Source organism: Lepidochelys kempii, chromosome 25 (assembly GCF_965140265.1).
Source record: "Lepidochelys kempii isolate rLepKem1 chromosome 25, rLepKem1.hap2, whole genome shotgun sequence".
Classification (NCBI taxonomy): Eukaryota; Metazoa; Chordata; order Testudines; family Cheloniidae; genus Lepidochelys; species Lepidochelys kempii.
This window is the reverse complement of record NC_133280.1, coordinates 16,287,570-16,299,618: the sequence shown is the minus strand read 5'-3', so window position 1 is coordinate 16,299,618 and position 12,049 is coordinate 16,287,570. Positions and strand designations below refer to the sequence as shown.

The 12,049-nt window shown below is 57.4% G+C and overlaps 1 protein-coding gene across 4 annotated transcripts in view; it reads left to right on the top strand.

Annotated features, from left to right (window-relative positions):
* Positions 1-1,533: 1,533 nt before the first annotated feature.
* The window catches only part of PIK3R2 (phosphoinositide-3-kinase regulatory subunit 2), a 38,233-nt gene continuing 27,717 nt past the window's right edge, over positions 1,534-12,049 (top strand). For 2 of the 4 annotated variants that reach the window (XM_073324591.1, XM_073324587.1), the window contains exon 1: positions 1,540-1,619. The gene's annotated coding sequence lies outside the window, so the exon portion shown is untranslated. Of the gene's footprint in view, positions 1,620-5,307; positions 5,380-11,079; positions 11,296-12,049 lie in introns of all 4 variants that reach the window. The other 2 variants (XM_073324589.1, XM_073324588.1) reach the window with 2 other exon arrangements.

Here is a 12,049-nt window from a genome sequence, read left to right as displayed (position 1 = left end):
CTGGGGGCCTCATAGGAGAGCGGGGGGACTCTGAGACGCAGGGTGGGGCGACGGGCGCGGGGGGGTCACAGGGGGGCGGGGGGGGCTCTGAGGCGTGGGACGGCAGGCACTGGGGGCCTCATAGGAGAGCGGGGGGACTCTGAGACGCAGGGTGGGGCGATGGGCGCGGGGGGGGTCACAGAGGGGCGGGGGGGGCTCTGAGGCGTGGGACGGCAGGCACTGGGGGCCTCATAGGAGAGCGGGGGGACTCTGAGACGCAGGGTGGGGCGATGGGCGCGGGGGGGTCACAGGGGGGCGGGGGGGGCTCTGAGGCGTGGGACGGCAGGCACTGGGGGCCTCATAGGAGAGCGGGGGGACTCTGAGACGCAGGGTGGGGCGATGGGCGCGGGGGGGGTCACAGAGGGGCGGGGGGGGCTCTGAGGCGTGGGACGGCAGGCACTGGGGGCCTCATAGGAGAGCGGGGGGACTCTGAGACGCAGGGTGGGGCGACGGGCGCGGGGGGGTCACAGGGGGGCGGGGGGGGCTCTGAGGCGTGGGACGGCAGGCACTGGGGGCCTCATAGGAGAGCGGGGGGACTCTGAGACGCAGGGTGGGGCGACGGGCGCGGGGGGGGGTCACAGAGGGGCGGGGCGGCGGGGTCACAGGGGAGCCCTGAGGGGCGGGGCGGCGGGTGCTGGGGGGGGGTCACAGGGGAGTGGCCGGGGGACTCTGAGGAGCGGGGTGGGAGGTCACTGAGGGGAGGTGCGCTGGGGGGGGGTCGCTGGGGGCGGTCACAGGGCGGCGGGGGGGCTCTGAGGGGCGGGGCGGGGCGGCGGGTGCTGGGGGGGGGTCACAGGGGAGTGGCCGGGGGACTCTGAGGAGCGGGGTGGGAGGTCACTGAGGGGAGGTGCGCTGGGGGGGGGGGTCGCTGGGGGCGGTCACAGGGCGGCGGGGGGGCTCTGAGGGGCGGGGCGGGGCGGCGGGTGCTGGGGGGGGGTCACAGGGGAGTGGCCGGGGGACTCTGAGGAGCGGGGTGGGAGGTCACTGAGGGGAGGTGCGCTGGGGGGGGGTCGCTGGGGGGCGGGGGGCGCTGCGCTGGGGGACCCTGCCCCGGGGGGGGACCCGGACCCACCCCGCCCCCGCCCCCGCCCCCGCCCCCGCCCGTTCTCTCGAATCACCCTCCTGCCAAGGGCGGGAGCGCGGCGGCCGCTCGCAGACGGACACGCCGGTCTGGGTTTCACCCCCGGAAGCTTGTGCCCAGATCGGGGTGTCCGTCCCCGGCGCCGCCGGGCTCTTTTCGGGGTTCAGGCGAACCCGGCTCCCGCCGCCCGCTGACACTTTAAAAAAATGGATGTGACGTAACGGCGGGGGCGGGGGCGGGGGCGGGGGCGGGCGGACTCGGGTGTTTCCGCCCCTGCTCGGGACTCGCCGTTGGCTCCGGGAAGGGGGCGGGGTTTTCGCTTCGGGTGTCTCCGCCTTCGCTCGCGGGTTTTCGGGAGCGGGCTCGGGTCGTTCCGCGGCACCTCGGCTGTTTCCGCCGGGCGGGGCGGGGCGGGGCGGGGCGAGCTCGCCGCTGCCGGGCTGAGGCTGGCGGGACGTGGGGCTGCGGCGGGGCGGACGGGGCTGGCGCCGGCGGAGCGGTGGGTCTCGGGCCCGGTTTGTGCGACGGTCGCAGCGTGGCTGGGCAGGCGGCACGTCCCCCAGCCGCGGGGGGGTTGTGTGCGTTGTACCCCCCGCCCTGGGGAGGCGAGCGGGGGGGGGCTATGTGCACTGCATCCCCCCCGCCCTGGGGAGGTGGGGGAAGGCGAGCTGGGGGGGGCCTCTATGTGCACTGCGCCCCCCCCGCCCTGGGGAGGTGAGCTGGGGGGGGGCTATGCGCACTGCACCCCCCCGCCCTGGGGAGGTGGGGGAAGGCGAGCTGGGGGGGCTCTATGTGCACTGCACCCCCCCCGCCCTGGGGAGGTGGGGGAAGGCGAGCTGGGGGGGGCCTCTATGTGCACTGCGCACCCCCCCCGCCCTGGGGAGGTGAGCTGGGAGGGGGCTATGCGCACTGCACCCCCCCGCCCTGGGGAGGTGGGGGGAGGTGAGCTGGGGGGGCTCTATGTGCACTGCACCCCCCCGCCCTGGGGAGGTGGGGGGAGGTGAGCTGGGGGGGGCTATGCGCACTGCACCCCCCCGCCCTGGGGAGGTGGGGGGAGGTGAGCTGGGGGGGGCCTCTATGTGTACTGCGCCCCCCCCCGCCCTGGGGAGGTGAGCTGGGGGGGGGGCTATGTGCACTGCATCCCCCCCGCCCTGGGGAGGTGGGGGAAGGCGAGCTGGGGGGGGCCTCTATGTGTACTGCGCCCCCCCCCGCCCTGGGGAGGTGAGCTGGGGGGGGCTATGTGCACTGCACCCCCCCCGCCCTGGGGAGGTGGGGGAAGGCGAGCTGGGGGGGGCTATGTGCACTGCACCCCCCCGCCCTGGGGAGGTGGGGGGAGGTGAGCTGGGGGGGGCTATGCGCACTGCACCCCCCCGCCCTGGGGAGGTGGGGGGAGGTGAGCTGGGGGGGCTCTATGTGCACTGCACCCCCCCCGCCCTGGGGAGGTGAGCTGGGGGGGGCTATGCGCACTGCACCCCCCCGCCCTGGGGAGGTGGGGGAAGGCGAGCTGGGGGGGGGGGCTCTATGTGCACTGCACCCCCCCCCGCCCTGGGGAGGTGGGGGAAGGCGAGCTGGGGGGGGGGCTCTATGTGTACTGCGCCCCCCCCCCGCCCTGGGGAGGTGAGCTGGGGGGGGGGGCTATGCGCACTCCACCCCCCAGCCCTGGGGAGGTGGGGGGAGGTGAGCTGGGGGGGGCCTCTATGCGCACTGCACCCCCCCGCCCTGGGGAGGTGAGCTGGGGGGGGCCTCTATGCGCACTGCACCCCCCCGCCCTGGGGAGGTGAGCTGGGGGGGGCCTCTATGCGCACTGCACCCCCCCGCCCTGGGGAGGTGAGCTGGGGGGGGCCTCTATGCGCACTGCACCCCCCCGCCCTGGGGAGGTGAGCTGGGGGGGGCCTCTATGCGCACTGCACCCCCCCGCCCTGGGGAGGTGGGGGGAGGTGAGCTGGGGGGGGCTATGCGCACTGCACCCCCCCGCCCTGGGGAGGTGGGGGGAGGTGAGCTGGGGGGGGCTATGCGCACTGCACCCCCCCGCCCTGGGGAGGTGGGGGGAGGCGAGCTGGGGGGGGGCTATGCGCACTGCACCCCCCCGCCCTGGGGAGGTGGGGGGAGGCGAGCTGGGGGGGGGGCTCTATGTGCACTGCACTCCCCCGCCCTGGGGAGGTGGGGGGAGGTGAGCTGGGGGGGGGCTCTATGTGCACTGCACCCTCCCGCCCTGGGGAGGTGGGGGAAGGCGAGCTCGAGGTGGCAGCTGTGCATTGCAACCTCCCATCTCAGGGTGGGACAGTGGGGGGAGAGGCCGTGTCCATTGTATCACGGCTGGGCACGTTGTACCACTACACTTCAGGGAGATAGTGCGTGCATTATGCCAACCCATCTCCTGGAGTGGGGGGAGGGTGTAAAGTGACTGCTGTCTGCAGGGGCTCCCGATGCAAGGGGGTGCTGTATGCGTTGCAGCCATCCCAGAGGAGTGCAAGAGCCCCCAGTGCTCAGAGGAAGATGTCTTGGATGATGATGCTCTTCCCTCCGGGGGCCATTCTCAGTTTGCCTGAGGAGGGGGCTGCAGGACCTTCCCCGTTGCTGTCAGTTGGCTGCGGGTACAGGGTAGGCTGGACTGGTTACAGGGGGATTTTGAATGTAAAACCCCAAACTCATGTTGACTCCATCTGCCTGGCTTTTTACTTCCTCAGAAACCATGGAGTGGGTCTTGACTGAGCCTGGCAGTCAGGAACCTGGCCCTGAGAGGCAGTGCATGTGGAGGGTGTTTCTGAAGCCTTGTTCCAGGCTCTGGCTGGGGACAGGCCGGCCCTTAGCATAAAGTGGATTTGAAATGGCTGTGAAATGAACTTGGAGCGCTGCCCAGGAGAGGTGTGCGTGTTGGTGATGTGAGCGGTGCCAAAGGCCCCGACTGGGATCTGGACCCCACTGGGTTGGGCCCTGTGCAGATTTGGAAAGAGAGAAACCCTGCTGGGGCTTAGTGTCCAATGCACTGAACAGAGCATGGGGATCCAACAGACAAGCAAATGAGTGTGGTGGAGACTTGGCATGGTCCATTGTGGCTCTGGAGAGAAAGTTGGTGGAGCAGGCAGTGACATTTGCCTGCAGAGGCCTAGTTTGGGGAGGAGGATGGGATCCTAGTTGAGCTAAATGGCCTCTGCATGCAGTCTACATGGAGATTGCTGCTTGCAGCTCTCTGACTTTTGTTGTCATTTTAGAGGCTGGCTTTAACCCTTTGTGTCAGGCATGATAGTGCAGCTGCCTATAAATGGGGATTGTGGGCATCCTTTTTGCATATGGCAGATACCTGGAGCCTGATGATAGGAATTCACTCGTTCTGGGGGGTCTCCAGGCAGAAAGCCTCTTTCTTTGGCTTGTCAGCTGTATTCTGGCCTCCTGTGTATTAACGACTGCCTGGCTTGGTTTCTCAGTCATGTCTGTTTGGAAAGTTTAACATTTTTTAAAAATGGGAATAATGGCCGGGCTGGGAGAGGGGCGCCTCTCTCCCCATCTGTTTGTGTTAGCAGCTGGGCCATTTTGCGTGTGCTACCCAGAAGTACTGGGACCAACTTGAAATGATTTTGTAAAATGAAAGCTGAACCCAGGAAGTTGGTGGAAGGAATTATTGCTTTGATATGGACGGCTACTGATGAACACTTCTTAAACTCATTGCAGCTGGAAGATTGATCCAAAGGGATGAGAAATGTAGCAATTTCTCTTACTCTAAACCCAAGCAGTCCTCTTCCCCATGTAACATTACAAAGTCCCAATCTATGCATCATAGATATCTGCCTTCTAAAAGACAGGGGCAGACCTGCAGCAAATCTGACCTGTTTATAGTATATTTTGCAGTTTTATTTATCAGATTGCAGGGACACTCTCATTCTCTTTGGGAGGAACTTTCTTCTGTGTCCACTGACTTCCAAGGCTGATGTTTAACACTGGGGTGGGGAATAAAATCTTGTGGAGTTGCGTGGGATTTGGCTAGCTGAGACCCTTCTATAACTGCCCCAAAATGAGCTCCCACAAAGTGAGAAGGTGTGAGGACCCTGAAATGATATGGCTGCTTGCTTACCTTTAATGCTGACGCTGTCTCCTTTGGATGCTAAGCAGCCTTTCTAGTGACAGGAATGGAACAGTGGCCTCCTTTGCTCCCCCGTTAATATATACAGCATTATTTCTTTTATTTTTAGGGCAGTTCTCAGAACCACCAGGGATTTCACTCTGTGACTCTCGCTGCAAGAGCAGAGAATGAAGACAGCTGAGTAAATACAGCCTAAATAATTTTTCTACTCTTCCCCCTCCCTCCCCCCTCCAAGTTTAACATGGGAGGGTAAAGTAGTGTGTTAGCCCATGCTGCAGTCACTAATATCTCCAGGATGTGGGAAAGGTCCGGTGATAGTTTGGTTTCTTTCGCGATTATCTATTTGTACTCTGACCTGTTGGACTTGCTCTCAGATCCTGCTGCGGAATTCAAAGTAGCCGTTACTGTGTCCCCATCTCTTATTTCTTAAGATACTTGCATCTTGGGTACTTCTAAGGGTAATTACTCCAAACCCCTTATTTTGAACTCGGAACAACATTCATCAACTTTGCTCTTAGAATGGGAAAAAATCCTGCCTCCCTCAGCCAACTCTTGTTGGACCAAAAACTCTGGGTTGTGAGAGAAGCCACAAATCAAAAGGAATCCAATGAAGAATGGACCTGGCTGCATCAGTGCCTCCGTTGAGGAATTGATGCATGTTTCCAGTGGAAAATATTTATCATATTGGAGGCTCCCTTAGTTCCTGAGAGAGGATCTGGAGCGGCTGCTGCTTGAAGCCGATGTGATTTGAGTAATGGGAGATAAGCTGAGAAAGGAAAAATGAACTCTGAGTTAGACTCTAGCTCCCTCAGCTCAGTAACTTGTGCATAATTCCAAATATTTCAGGGAACAGATAACATTATTCCCAACAAATGCCTCAGCTGAAAGAGTGGCTACAAGCTTTTGAAAGATTTTCTTATTGGCTTTGGAATTGTAAGTGATGAGTGACATATCCAAAATACAGTTAGCCTTTTACTTCTGAAATTAGGTATTCCAGGAAACCAAACATGCAAAGAAGATGCTTCTAAAATGGGGGTGATTTACTCTGGCTACTCAGGGATCCAAATTAAGGGATAACTGAGCAATGGGACAGTTCTAGCAGGGGCACTTTTTTTTTTATTCCTTTCCAAACATTTCAGATACCCCTTCATGCCCACGACTTCAGTAACAAATCAACTGCAGAATGCTGCATTAACACTGCAGAAGTTCAAGCAGGAAGCAGCCTCCCCTTAGCATACACACAGAGTAACAGTCATGGACAGGACGCTCGTGATCCTTTGCGTCCATGCTCTTGGCAGGAGGAGGCAGCCAGGTTCAGGAAACTCTGTCTATGAGTATATCGTCATTGCAAATGAAAGGTGTGTTCCTAACTCGGGTTAGCAGCTTGAGTTCATTCGAGCAGCTAATCTGAGTTAAAAGCTGAGTTGCTGGGTCTACACTGCTAGTTTAACCCGAGCAAAGTACACACCACTCTTTGCAGCGAAGATACTCGTAGTCTCTGGTGAGAGATTATGTGAAAGCAGCCAGCGGGCCGGGACTGCAGCCCACACACAACAAAGGCATCCAGAGGAAGAGGCGCTTGTGGTGCTTGGCAAGGAGTACTCACTGCAAAGGCCACTAATCCTGAACCTGGGTATTTCATGTCACGGGGGACCAAGGAGGCCCCCCAGCATGCCTGGGAGGGTCATGACTGTCACCTGCCAAGAAACTGGAGAACCTCAAACAACTTTCACCTTTCAGTTCCCACTTCTTTTCTGTGGTGAGAGCCAGTAATTCAGTGTATTGCAGCTTCCGTCTGACTGTGCAGATACTCCCCAGGTAAATGTTTCTCACTTTCACTCAGGTCAATCCCTCCCTCATGCTGTGCCCATCCCAGAGTTCTCGCCTTGCCTGCTGTCATGTCACATCTTGCTCAAACTCTCCTATAAAGGGGCTCTTTCCAGTGAGGCCTCCCTGGAACCTCACCCTCATGCTGTGATCTCATCCAGCCTCAAGCTAAGCAGGGTTGTACCTGATTGGAACTTAGATAGGAGACCTTGGATGGGAGACAGCCAAGGGAAATCCAGAAATGGTGTCTGTGAGTGGTGCTCTTGTGAGTCAGTACTGAACCAGTGCCTGGGGATGGGAGCGCTGTACTGTTTGGTATGTTATCATTAAGACAGTCATTGTTTGTCTGTGTTGCAGTAACACCTGTAGGCCCCCATCAGGGCTCTGATTCTAGGTGCTGTACAGACACAATGAAAAGATGGTCCCTGTCCCAAGAGTGATGGGAGTTAGTCTGCTTAGGTGCCTGGTGGGATTTTGGTGCCTAAAGACCTTTGAAAACGTGGCCCCATGACCATCAAGTGTTTAGAATGAATACTCTCCCACTTAGTTTTCAGTCCTAGATTGGAATAAAGGGGGGAACAAGCTCTCCTGCTGCTTCAGCTCCCCGTTGGTTTCCCAGCTTTGAAGGAACTAGTCCAGCTGAAGACACAGCTCTCAGGGCACTTGCTAGCTAACCTGACTCCCAAAGGAAGTGAGGTGCAAAAGCTTTTCCACACAGCAAACTGGAAGTGCTCCCAAAGGGAAGATGTAAATACCAGCGCTCGTGCTATTGTAGTGACCGAAAATAAAACAGATGTGTCCTGCGGCACGTGACATAATTCTGGGTCCGGTTCTGTTCAATAGCTTCATCGCTGATTTAGATAATGGCAGAGAGAGTGCACTTATAAAGTTTGCGGATGATACCAAGCTGGGAGAGTTGCAAGTGCTTTGGAGGATAGGACTAAAATTCAAAATGATCTGGACAAACTGGAGAAATGGTCTGAAATAAATAGGATGAAATTCAATAGGGACAAATGCAAAGTACTCCATTGAGGAAGAAACAATCAGTTGCACACATACAAAATGGGAAACGACTGCCTAGGAAGGAGTACCAGGGTAGAGCAATCTAGGGATCATAGTGGATCACAAGCTACTTATGAGTCAACAGTGTAACACTGTTGCAAGAAAAGCAAACATCATTCTGGGATGTATTAGCAGGAGTGTTGTAAGCAAGACATGAGTAATAATTCTTCCACTCTATTCCACGCTGATAAGGGCTCAACTGGAGTATTGTGTCCAGTTCTGGGGGGCCACGTTTCAGGAAAGATGTGGACAAACTGGAGAAAGTCCAGAGAAGAGCAATAAAAATGATTAAAGGTCTAGAAAACATGACCTATGAGGGAAGATTGAAAAAAAAATGGTTTGTTTAGTCTGGAAAAGAGAAGACTGAGAGGGGACATAATAACAGTTTTCAAGTACATAAAAGATTGTAAAGGAGGAGGGAGAAAAAATTTTCTTATTAACCTCTGAGGATAGGACAAGAAGCAATGGGGTTGAATTGCAGCAAGGGAGGTTAAGGTTGGACATTAGGAAAAACTTCCTAACTGTCAGGGTGGTTAAGCACTGGAATAAATTGCCCAAGGAGGTGGTGGAATCTCCATCGCTGGGGGTTTTTAAGAGCAGGTTGGACAAACACCTGTCAGGAGTGGTCTAGAGAATACTTTGTGCTACCACGAGTGCAGGGGACTGGACTCTCGAGGTCCCTTCCAGTTCTGTGATTCTAAGATTGAGACACATTTACGATATCTAGCTTGAGCTGACTTCAACAGCTAGATGTTTTCCTGCAATTCTGTAATTAAAAGAGCAGCAGCACCCTTTAACTCCTTAGAGCTGGAGAGAGAGCTCATTGGCGCAGTCTTGGTTTTTGTTTAAAAGATTTTAGGAGATTATAGGAAGTTTAGGCTTCAACGTAGGTTTTCATAGTTTCAAATTTAACAGTAAACAGATTTATTTTTAAAAAGAAACATGTTTACATAACTGATTTAAATTAAAAAAATCCAAATATGTTTGTTTTATCTAGTGTTATAGTCTCCCACACTGTGTGGGGTTTGGGTGGGGACTTTGGGCCCTGGGGCTTTGGAGACTGCTTGCCTGCTCCTGATTGGGGTATGTAGGCTGGCTTGGTGAAGAGGGGGCATGATGGGAAGTTGAGCTTTGGTACCCGGGTCCGGGAGCCCATACTCTGTGTGGCGGCCAGGAGAGCAGAGTTGCTCCATCGGCTGTTGGGGGTTTGGGGCTGGCTATTCTGGAGGTGAGGGGATTGGGGCGTGAGGAGACCCTGGCCTGGTGGTCGTGGTTGCAGGATGGGATAGACCCTCTCCGAGCAGAGGATCCTGGTCTCAGCTCTTCAACAGCTGATGCTGCGGTGTCTCCCCTGGCCTCCTGGGGCCCGTGGTGGCTGGGCTCTTAATCACTGTGGTGTCTGCACCACCCCTCTGGCGGGACAGGAAGCAGCAGGGGCAGTCTGGGCTGCAGCTCACTGTGAAGGAGTCAGGCCCCTTTCCTGGCCCGCCCCCTCCAGGTTGGGATCACCCCACTAGCCACCCCAGCAGAAGCGGGGATGCCCATGTCAGCCTCCCTGCTATGGGACAATCACAGCAGTGCGGTGGGGGCTCACTGGCCATGCATGTCTCTTGACATGAAACTCAAACGTCCACCCAGGACACTGCCAGGAATTAAAAAAACAAACCCAAAACCCATGCAATTTTTGCAGGGCCTCACCTTTGGGACCTTTGTGCTGTGGCACGGAGTGGCTACTTGTGTGCTCTCCAGGAGAAGCCTGGTGGTGAGGGAGGCAGTCAGTGCATGTGTTCAGAACGGGCTTCCACCTCCAAGTCAGTGGGGGATTCTAGGGACTATGGGTTTTTTGGGGGCCGGGGAAAACAATCGCTGTCTTTACGCAATGTTAAACCACCTCCATGCTGAGGGCATGCCCCTGGGACAGGCATGTGCATGGCCCCTATCCCTGGCTGACTGCCCTGCTGTGGGACTTCACTCCCAAGCGTTGGAGCTGCTGGTACCCTCCAGATATCTGTTTATGGGATTTGGCACATAAGCCCCATCCCTTAGCACAGATTCTGTCCTCTGCTTTCCATTGGGCGCCAAGGTTTCCTGATCTGTGGTTGCCGCTGCGCGCACGCAGTTAAGCTGCTTTCCTGGATGTGTGGCGGGATGTAGAACAACTGTTTCCCCTGCAGAGGACAGGTGCAGACACCGGAGATGTGGGCTTGTTTGCTTTGAATAGGCTTTACCTGGCCCCTGCTGCACAAACGGCTGGGTTGGCTGAGCCAGGAGAGCAGGCTGGTAAGGGGGTTGCTTTAGCACATGTCTGAATTCAGTTGAGCTTTACTCTTGTGCATTCGAGCGAATGCGTTGTTGTCGGAGGCTCTGTGGAGGGGAGGCAGCATAGAACGTGGTCTCCCTCCGAGTGTGTGTGTGTGTGGGGGTGTTGTGGGGGGGCACTTAGATAGCGCACCACTGTGGAAGAGCAGACACCCAGGCTGAAGGGAAGATGTCAGGGTAAGTCATCTGGTTAACGGCACCCCCACGCCTTACCCTCATGGAGCTGTGGGATCCTCTGTCCGGAGAGACTCCTTGCACCACTGTTGGTGTTTGCCTCCTTGCATCCCCTTCGAAAACCAATGGGGCATGTTTCTCCCTCCCCCATCCTGACTCAAGCATAGAGGTGCTTTGTTGTGCCTAAAGCTTTGTGCTGGGATTCCCGGGGATGTGGTAGGTGCTTTGTTCCCCTAACCCCAGTGCGCCTGTTCTCCATGCTGCTCCAGGGTTCTCTGCTGGGACTTACCCTCCACGGCAGAGGAGAAACTGGCACATTCCTTGGCAGCTTGCACCCTTCCTGGCATGCAGCAGCTGCACGGCGCTGCTCAGACCCCCTGCTGCTGGGGCACTTGCCACCGCTTTGCTGACTCTTGGCTGTCCACCCACATCAGGCAGAGTTCAGAGGGGCGAGGGGCAGAAAGCTGAATTTAATCCTCTCCTTCTTTATGTTGTGGAGTATGAAGTAATATTTTCCTGGCTGGAGCTGGCTGAGTTCTGGAAGCGAGAGCTCTGTTCCGCTCGGCGGCTGCCATGCCAGGACAGCGTGAACTCGCGGTGCCCTTGCCTGGGCCGCAGCACTGTGGTTTGAGATGTGCCTTTCCTTCCACCGTACCACCGGCTTGCTCACATTCATCGTGTTCTTCTGGCATCGAGATTCTGGGATCCAAAACAGGTCAGAGCTTCTGCAGTTCTCAGTGGCGCTCCAAAGTGGCTCCCATCCTATAGCTTAGGATTTCTTGCAAAGTGGGGCAATTTTAAACAGTTTGCTGTAGCCCCCTCAATCAGAGAGGAAGGAGGGTGCCGTGGTTCGGGCTTATGCCCTAGGACATGGGAGACCTGGGTTCCAGCCCTTGCTCTGCCCCAGACTCCCTGTTTGACTAAAGCCGCTCGGAGCACTGGGGATAAGGACACTGATAAATACCTTGCAGATTGTGAGGCGCTCAGATGCTGCTGTAGTGGGAGTCAGGTGGGGCTGGACAGCAGTTTCCTCACCGCCCCAGTGCCGGGGCTCAGAGGAGGATTTCACTCTGGTGTTTTAAAGGTGCACTTTTATCGCAGTAGCCCCATAGGGGCCTCGTTGGGCCAGGTGCTGTTCAGACACATAGTACAGGATGGTCCTGCCCAAAGAGCTCGTGGTCAGTCTGTGCAGATTACGACCTGCTGCTCACCTCACAAAGCTGCCTGTGCAGGGGAGCTTTCTGTTCACGCTGTTTCACAGGGACAGCAAAGTTGCAGGATTACTGCAGGCTTCACTCTGCAGAGGCCTCAAGCAGCAGGTAGGGAGTCTGCACTTGGATATTGTGTGTGCTGTTTAACTGCTCTGGGTGTGTGACAGCCTCCCCGGCCAGAGGGGAATAGGGACTGCAGGCACGTCAACCAGTGGAGGGAAAGGTTCGCTGTATCCTCCACTGAAATGCTGCTGTGCA